Source organism: Equus quagga, chromosome 7 (assembly GCF_021613505.1).
Source record: "Equus quagga isolate Etosha38 chromosome 7, UCLA_HA_Equagga_1.0, whole genome shotgun sequence".
In the NCBI taxonomy this organism is placed as follows: domain Eukaryota; kingdom Metazoa; phylum Chordata; class Mammalia; order Perissodactyla; family Equidae; genus Equus; species Equus quagga.
Window position 1 is genome coordinate 69872810 of NC_060273.1, and position 9845 is coordinate 69882654.

Consider the following 9845-nt stretch of genomic DNA (forward strand, 5'->3'; position numbering starts at 1 on the left):
CCCAACCTGAACCATCTTTACTTCCTTCTGCTTCTCCCCAGGTCCTTAGCCAAGAGCCTCAGACAGACCCAAAGAAAAACTTGACTCCAGCTGGTCATCTGATGAGAGTCAGCTGAGGAGGCTGGTGGGAAGGGTAGGCGGGAGGCGGGTTGCAGGGGAGAAGAGGGCTTGGGTTCCCCTGAGGACACTGTGGAGCAGGGGAAACTGAAGGGAGGCTGGAGGCCAGACCGGGGGAGGAGAGGAAAAGGTGGAAAGAAAAACCCAGCAGAATCGCCAATGTTTAGATGGCCTTTCACAGGGCGATTGAGACGGCTCGTCTGTGGCCAAGCATGAAGCAACGCTCCTTCAGGTTCTGAGAGGAAAAACCTCCAATTTTGTAAAGATTTTATTTTTCCTTTTTCTCCCTAAAGCCCCGAGTACATAGTTGTATATTCTTAGTTGTGGGTCCTTCTAGTTGTGGCATGTGGGACGCCGCCTCAGCGTGGCCTGACAGGCAGTGCCATGTCCGCGCCCAGGATCCAAACCGAGGAAACCCTGGGCTGCCAAAGCAGAGGGTGTAAACTTAACCAGTCAGCCACAGGGCCGGCCCCTCCAATTTTGTTTCCTTCGTGGAGGAAATGAATGGAAACTGATGGGGAGGGTGGTTTTGGAGATAAGGTCCAGACCACTCTGACCTCTTAATTCTCTAGGATCTCAAATCTGGCATCTGGGCCCACAGGAGCAGAGCCAGGCCAGTTGTTCTAAGTAGGATCTAGGGAGCACACATAGGCAGTGGGATGAGAGCCCTGGGGGTGGAGGTAAGGAGGGCCTAGTTGCGGACAATGGGAGAAAGTTCTGGATAGCAGGAGCAGTGCAGCCTTTGGAGGGTGAGGGCAGGCCACTGGTGTCATCTTATGTATACTCTTGGTAGGAAAATCATTTTGTAATAATTTTCTACAAAGAAAATAGAAAAATAATCCACTTTTCCCTCTTGCGGTGGTAATTCAATAGTTCATTGAACTTTTTTAAAATTTCTGATAGTTGGAATGCACAAAACACGGGACTTCATGCACGGATGTTTGTAGTATTGCTCCAAGTTTGCGGCCTGCACACACAGGTCTTCTGATCAATTCTCTTTCACGTATCTACGAGTTTACCGGGGCTGCCATAACCAATACCACAACCTGGGCGGCCTAAACAGTAGAGATGGATCGCCTCCCATTTCTAGAGGATACAAGTCTGAAATCGAGGTGTCGGCAGGGTTGGTTCCTTCTGGGGGCTGAGAGGGAGAATCTGTTCCAGGCCCCTCCCCCAGCTTCTGGTGCTTTGCTGACAACCTTTAGTGTTCCCTGGCTTGTGATTCATCACCCCAATCTCTGCCTTCATCTTTACGTGGGGTTTCCCCCGTATACGTGTCTCTGTGTCCAAACTTCCCCTTTTTATAAGGACACTAGTCGTATTGGATTAGATGACCTCATTTTAACGTGGTTACTTCCGTAAAGACCCTGTTCCGCAATAAGCTGTCAGTCTGAGCTACTCGGGGTTAGGGCTTCAACATATCTTTTTGGAAGGATACGATTCCACCCATTAGCAACACGATACCCATCAAAAAGGAAAAAAAAAAGAAGGTTATGGTGCATTTATAATTGTATCCATTGTATTATAGAGACTATTGCTGACAGGAAATAACTTCCATTTTGTCTAAGCATCTCTGAGCACCAAGTCCTCTCCTTACAATTGTACAGGTCTGATAATTGGGAGAATTTTCCACAACTTAGCCTCTGACTCCCTAGATTTCAAACTGTCTCTCCTTTCCAACACACACATTCTTCTGTGGCCAGGTACTGGAGGACATGTTCATGTCACCATGCAAGCTCTGAGTCTGCACTTTTGTGTCATTATGCCAGGTGAGTCAGCTCAGCAGACAGAGGGTCCTGTGAGACCTTTCTATACCAAGACAGACGACCTACCTGTATGTGGAGCCTAGACAGCCACCAAATGCAAACTGATGTATCCCCAATTCAATTTCCCCTTAATAAGACTCCAAAAATGCCACAGCCATTCCAAAGCCATATGACAGCAAGAAGGTCAGAGTGGAAAGAGTCAGCGATCTCAACCGATTGCAGTTAGAACGACTTGTGTAAGAAGCACATGACCATGTGAACACACTGCTAGGGCCTCTCCCAGGACTTAGTGAGGGCCCCGTGCCAGGGAGGGGTTCTGAAGCTTAAACCGGACTAGCTTCATGGTCAATCTGCCTCACAATGGACACCTCTGCCATCTTCAAAAACCCCGCAAATGTTCATTCGAGAAAAACTTCTCCATCTTCACATGCCGGACCCTGTGCTGGGGACAGATGAGGCAGGAGCGAACAAAGCAAGCTGAGTGCAAATCTGACTTCTAGGCATCACAGCCTCCCCGAGGGGCCTGGCCCAGGAAGGCTGGGCTCTCCCGGGATGAGTCATCAGATGAAGGAGGAAAACCAGCCTCAGCTTAGGCTGGAGAGTATGGCCTTCCTCTTGGAGGAGCGTAGTGAAACCTCCTGGGAGACGAAGCCTCCTCCCTGGGTTATTCTCCCAGGATGATCCTGATGCTGGAGAGCCTTTAACAATGGGAGTTTGAGCCCAGTGCACGGGAGTCAAATCCCCCACATCAGACCTTGGAGCCACGCTTCTCCCAGGAAACTTGCCCTGCCCGGAGTCCTGGACCTGGGGGACTAGAACCTCAGCCTCCACGTCCAACCTCCCGCCTTGGCTCACAATCTTCCTGCTTTTGCCTGGGATGAGCAGAAACTCACAAATGCCTAAACCAGTCCTTCCTGCCAGGGACTAACCAGTCTCAGCTGCCAGCCTCAGCTCCGGCCCAGCCTCGTTCAGGACTGTGGTGCTGTAAATCGTTTGAAGGACACATACCTCTGGGTGTTCCCCTCTCTGAGCCTCACTCTCTTCATATGTCAAGTGGGATGACAATGGACTACCAACTAACTCCAGGAGGGCTGTGCAGCATGTCTTGTCCGCCCCTGTAGTCTCAGCCCAGTTGAGTGGATGGCACACAGTAGGTGCTCAATAAGTGTTTGTTAAGTGAATGGATGGAATAAAGAGATCCCTGACTTCTGTGTGGAGGGGGAGTATACTTGCAATAGTTGGTACTTAATCAGTTGCAGGTGACAGACACCAACGCAAACTGGCATGAGAAGGAGAGACTGTATCGGTTCACACCACTGAAGTGCAGGGTAGTTCCAGCTTCAGGATTTATGGCTCCACTGACATTACCATGAATTGATCTGTCTCCACCTCTGCACTTGGCTTTCCTCTCTGTTGGAGTTAGCCTCAGGTAGGTCCAGGCGTATAGTCCAGCAGAAAGAGACAAGTTTGTTCTCAAAAATTCAAACAAAAGTCTCAGAATTTAGTCTCATTAGACTGACTTGGGTCCCTTGAACGTCCTTGAATCAATCACTGTGTCCAGGGACATTTGATGCTCCGATCATCCAAGGCTGCCCCTGGAGGTGACCCACCAGTGGGCAGGAGAGGTTTTGTAAAGGAAAATCTAGGTTCTGTCACCAGGAAAGGGCAGATGGCCTCAAGGCAAACAACAGGTGCCCACTGCCGCATTCGGCTAAAGTGTGAACAGCGGGGCAAACCTTCCCCTCTCTGAGTGTCAGTCTCTTCACGTGTCATTAATGACAGTGATGACACTGACAAAAGCCCTGCCTTTCTTCACATGCTAGAGTTTTTGTGAGGTCCAAATGATACTGTGAGTTATAATAGCTAACATTTATGGAGGCATCACCAGGCATCTGGCCCTGTGCTAAGTAAACCCTTTACACATTTATTTTTATGTTTACAACAATCCATTTTCCTGATGAGAAGTAGGTTGAGACCAGTTACAAGCCTTGTACACTGTCACACAGCTAGCAAGGGTGGAGCTGGGGTTTACAGCAGTGCCCTCAAGCATGAAGCTATATATAAACTGTAAATAATTTTACAGGCGTAAGGGATTATTAGTAATGGCCTGTACTGTTAATAATAGTAATTTTTTAAAACCCTGAAAGGGAAATTCAAATAAATTCAAACAAATGTTTGTTTTGCACCTACTAAGGGCTGATCACTCACCAGGGGCTTGGAAGGAGACACATAAAGAACTGTGAAACAGGCCGACTGTGAACTAACAGGGCCATAAATACGCCCCAGGGGAGTGTGGGAACAAGAGATTGACTCCACATGGGGAGAGGAGGAGAGGGGATCTGGAAAGGTCTGTTAGAAGAGGTGGGGTTTGAGCTGAGCTTTAAAGATGAAAGGACCTCGACAAAGGGAGGAAAGAGAAAATCAACTTTATAAGGGACCCGAAGGATCTAAAGATCCAGAGCAGAGTTCCCGGATAAGAGTTAAGCACTTCTATGCAAAATAACTTTCACACCAGCAGGAGCTTCAAAAAGTGATTGACTAAGTGGAGCGCAGCAGTTGCCATGGGAACACAGGCAAGCCTCATCCCTGTGATTAGTGAGCATCCCTGACTTCGAGCTGTCTAGCCAAGGCCAGGAGGCAGCGGGGGCTGGGTTGTGCTGTCCCCTAGAAGAAAAGCCCGGCAAGATTACTGCCCCAGGAGACTGACTCTTGTTTCACAGGGAGGCAGAGCTGACAGGTGACATCTGGGTCTGAGAAGATAAACAGCCAGGGAAAGCCTCTGTCTGGAAGGGCTTTGGGACATCCCGAAGCCACTGGAGCATGCACTGGGGCCTCAAGGAGGGGGATTTGAAGGCAGGGAACAGGCTTGAGAGTAGGCATATAAGGTAGCTCACTTCCCAATCGATGCCCGACGGGTAGAGCAGTGCAGAAGGCAGCTCCACCCAGGATGTCACTGGGCAAGGGGACCACCAGGTATTGCAAGGCAGTGGGAGAGCAGGCATGTAACCACTTGAGTGCAGACGGGAATCTGCAAGTGAAGGCCCCATCGACAGGCAGGGGTCTCTCACAGGGGAACAAACGGTGGGGTACTTACTATAGCAGGCATGAGATTCGAGACCCAGGTTCAAATCCCCGCTCTGACACTGCCTAGCTTTGTGACCTTGGGCAAACTCCTCATCCTTTCTTTGTTTCTCTGTTTGTCCATCTGTGAGATGCAAATGATGATGATAATGTTACACACGTCACAGGACTGCGTGAGAATTAAGTGAGATAATGGATATAAAAAGTTGTGCATGGTACCTGGCATACAGTAGATGTCTAATAAATGCAAGCTATTATATTGTTATTATTACTTCCAAATTTCAATTTGGTATTGGTTCAGGGTTCCTTTTTTTTACCTTAGGGAGGGTTTCCTTACGGTTTGTGCTAAAAGCCAGTTTCTCCGAGTACAGTAGATGATGGCAATGGCAATCATAATATGTAGTAGAGATGGGACCCATTTACCCTCCATGTTTCCAGTGACTATTATGAAGGAGAAAGCAGAAGTTCTGTCCCTGAGTGGCAAGCCAAGGAGCTCTAAGTTTTTACTGCAGGCAGTTGGTAGCCATTGAAAATTTTGGAGGAGAGGAAGGACTTGACCAAGGAAATGCAGCTTTTTGTCCCTAAGGCTATGCACTCGTAGGAATAGACTCTAAGTGTAATGACAATAGACGGTAAGTGTAGTAGCAATAATAATAGCTTTCACTTCATGAGAGCTTATTAGGCAGCAGGCCCTGTGCTGAGAGCTTCCCACGCCGTCGCTGTAACCCTCAACACAGCCTTCTGAGCTGGGTACTATTATTATTCCTGTTTTACAAATAAGAAAACTTGGGCACGGAGAGGTTAACTCAGATAGCTCAGTCACACAGCTAGCAAACGGCAGAGCCGAGCTGGAACACAGGCAGGCTGGCTCCAGGGGTCTCGCATTTAACCAGGACACTCTCTTGCCTTCCCTGAAACTGGAAGGAACTTAGAGTCCTCGGGGGGAGCTGGCGGGAAGCCCACCATCCTCACTTTTAGGAGCCCCTCTGTTTATCTGGATCTCAGTGCCCCCCACGCTCTGTCTGATTCTCTGAGACTTCACCTCTTTGTTTGAAAGTCCTGTCTGGGGTGTGTGTTGGTGTGTGTGTGTGTGTGTCTGCACGTGTGTGTATATAAGAGAGAGAAACTTCAGCTGACCAGTGAGGACGGAAGCCTCTGGACATCAAAGTGGACAGAGCCCCAGATGGACGGGCTGGAGGCAGGCCTGGGTCCCGTTAGTCTAATTCCCCCCGAGCCTGGCAGAGGCCAGGGCGGGAACTTCTGAAAAGGCGGAGAACAAGTCCTTTCATACGGCCTCCCTTTGAGCTGGCCTCGAGGTGGGGCCGGGGTCGGGTGGATGGAGGGTGGGGAGTGTGCGGAGAGGCGAGGCCGCAGTCAGCCTGGGCAAACAGATTGGGCAGCGGCCGAGAGCACAGAGCGCCCATTGTGTACCCAGAGCTCTGCTTTCAATAATCTACTCGGAAGAATGTTTCATTGAGCGCCAGAGAAAGGAGCCATTGAAATGCCCAGGGCTGGGGCCCCATGAAGGGTTAAAGGCAGGGGCCGCGGGTGCCCAGGCTCTTGCCACTCCTGGCTCAGATGTCTGACGTGGGGATCCCGACACTAAGACAAGGGTGCTCAGCAAGACCACCAAGAGGGCCGGAAGCAAGGGTCGGCAGGAGGGATGTGCATCTCTCCGGAAATGCTAAAGAGGGTGCCCCAGCATCAAGGAAGAAAACTCTTTTCTTCCCAGAACCATTTTGCCCAAATAATATCCAGCAAGAACTGGGCCCCAGATGCCCCTCAGCCTGCCCACTGCGGAGAACAGCTCATCTGGGCAGGTGGGTCTCCACCTGGACTTCTTACATGGACCCTGGACCGAGACCCTTGAAACACATTCTCCATAACGCAGCCGGCATGGCTTTCTTAAACACCTCCGTCCTCACCATTAGTCATTAATTAATTATAATTAATGATGCACTAGTTGAAAGCGTGGGAGTTAAAGGGAGAATCAGGGGCCACCAGACTAGGCGACCGAGGGAACCTGTGGAATTTTCTCTTGAAAGGGCTTTTTTTCAAAAGAGAAGCTGCTCATTAGGAGAATATGGCCTAACTGTTGAAAAAGGGCACCAGAACTGGAATTCTGTGCTCCCACTCAGTGTGCTTCTGTCCCGAGTGCCACTTACGCTTTCAAGCTACAGACGCACATGGGGCTTGAAGTACAGGGAACTTAATGCCGGCATCCGTGGGCTGTGAAGAGGAGGCAGGAGGCAGATGAGTGGGGTCTGCCTCTGAGTTGCATGCTCACAGGTTGCTGAGTCTGACCTCCACATCCCAGCAGTGCAGCAGCCTCATCACCATGGGACCCACTGCCTCTTGAGCCTGCATCGCCAGGGAGGATGTTCTACAGCTGAAGCTTACACCACGAACTTGCTGTAGTAACCGCTTTGGATGAAAACCTTAAAAAATAGCCGATGCCTTCCCCAGCTTTCTTAAAGAGAGGATCTTGAACAGAATTGAAACTCAGGAAGGCGACTCATCATGCACTCCTCTCCTGGGCTGTGATTTGGTGATGCCCTCAGGTTTGTTCAGGTGGATATAGCTCTTTGCTCCTACATCAAATGTCCCCAAACTTCCAGGCTTTTGAAATTCATCAGTCTGATTTTTATGTTTATTCTTTTATTTCTCCTTAATGTTTTCACTGTGAACCTGTATTACTATAAAATGGGTAATTGCCTCAAACCACCTTCTTACATGTTCCCTCTGAGCTGCTTCCAATATTCTTGGGCTGGGAAACCAAATCCTTAGCCTGGCAAGAACTGTGTATGAAGTCAGAGTCGGTAGGTCTGGAGTGAGGAAGGCCTGAGGAGCTCTCCTCTGAGTTAAGGCATTGAACTCTGCGACATTTCGACTGTGCAGAGCCCTTCTATGTTTTCTTTTATGTCCTTGATTAGGTCCAGCCTAGAAAAATCGTCCTCTAGAGGATGACAGCATGCATAATCTGCACATCTTTGCCAAGGTCAATTAAGTCAGAAGGAAATAATATCTGTACTAAGATAATTTTAGTTCAAAGATGGCCAAACATACGTACACACCTGCACACACACACCACACATAGCAATGAAAGACAAAGCCACAAAACAGACTTACCCAGTTTTCTACTTTTTTATCTCCACATCCTAAAAAGTTTTCTGGGGATATATAATTAGAATCATAACATTTTCAATTTGGAAGAACTTTCAAAGTCCTTTAGCTTTTCTCCCCATTTTAGTTCAAGAATATCTCCCATAGGGGGCCGACCCTGTGGCTGAGTGGCTAAGTTTGTGTGCTCCGTTAGGCGGCCTGGAGTTTGGCAGTTTAGATCCTGGGTACAAACCTACACATTATCCATCAGGCCATGCTGTGGCGGCATCCCACATAGAAGAACTAGAATGACTTACAACCAGGATATACAACTGTGTGCTGGGGCTTTGGGGAGGAAAAAAAAGAATCTCTCCTATTCCCTCCTGGACGATGGGCACTTTATTATCTTCTTGCATAGTTCCAGTAATGAGGAGCTCAGTGCTTTTTGAAGTCTGATTTCATCAATGGAAATCTCCGACAGGAAGTAAAAACCCTACACCCCTGATCTGCACCTGATACACATCTGATGTACATTCTGTGTGCAGGTGTTAGGTTTCCTGTAGTGTTTTAAAGAAGCTGTCCTTTGGGCATTATGGGGTAAGCATGCACCTATGTGAACGGGGTTGGTGTGGGGGGGGGGGGGCCCGTGCGCACACCTTCCCTGTATGGGATGGATATTCCTGCTGTCAATCATCTCAGAAAGAGGTAGGTCCTGAGATAGACACTGCAAAGGCCAGCTTAGCTGGAGAGGGAACTTCTGTTTCTCTGAGTCTGACTTCTTGGGCCTGAACTTGAGACGTCTTGGAGTTCTTGAGAGTCTACCTGGGTAGGGGTAGGGCTGATGGACATTGTCCCAGGAAAGAAGGCAGGCGGGCATCCTGCAGAGAACACAAAGGGAGGATGAATGAGCCACATCTTGAAAGCGATATGACCTGGATTCACATTTTGTGTTTATTTCCCCCTTGACATCCCTGAGCCTTTGGAAATGTCTGGCTTAAATGTTCCAGCCTGGCCCAGTAATGGCATTAAAGGAAGAGCGGAGGATCAGTGTTTATTTCCCTAGAACATGAGAGGAGGAATGGTGCCCTCTGAGGCCACTGTGGGTTTTGGTGATTACTGAGGGACTCTTAAAAGAAATGTGAATATTGGGGAATAAGAGTTGGACCCGAGAGGTCCACCCACTCCTCTCCACATGGTGATTCACATGTCACTGCCATCCTTTTATTAAGTAAGCTGCCAGATTTCCCACACAGCTAATCCCTTCAAGTGGCCTGAAATCTGTCTTCCAGTAGCTTTCACCCACAGGACTTAGTCTTTTCTCTCAGAACCACAGAGAATAATCATCATCACCGTTCACATTCCCTGAGTGCTGAATACGTGCTGGGCATGTTCCTGAGACTGTACTGCATCTCATTTATGTTATTATCCCATTTCACAGATGAAGACATTAAGGGTGAGAGAGGCAAAATAGTTTGCCCAAGGCCTGACCCCAAACAAATGGCTGGATGTGAACTCAAGCAGTCTGACGTCAGAGTGCGTAGTGTCGAACGCTCAGAAATTCTGCTTGTCTTGTCCCTGTGACAGCCCCACAGAGATGTGCAGCCCGGGAGCTTGCCTCCCAGGACCTTTTTTCTTCCAGGCTGAATCCCCATCTCCAACCTCCTTGCCCTTTCTCCAGTTCCTCCTGACCGAGATCTGGGACAGCGCAAAGATTGCAAACTCCCAGTCCATCTGACCTCCTGTGACTTGCCCCACTCTGCCCCCCAGGACAGCCTCAGG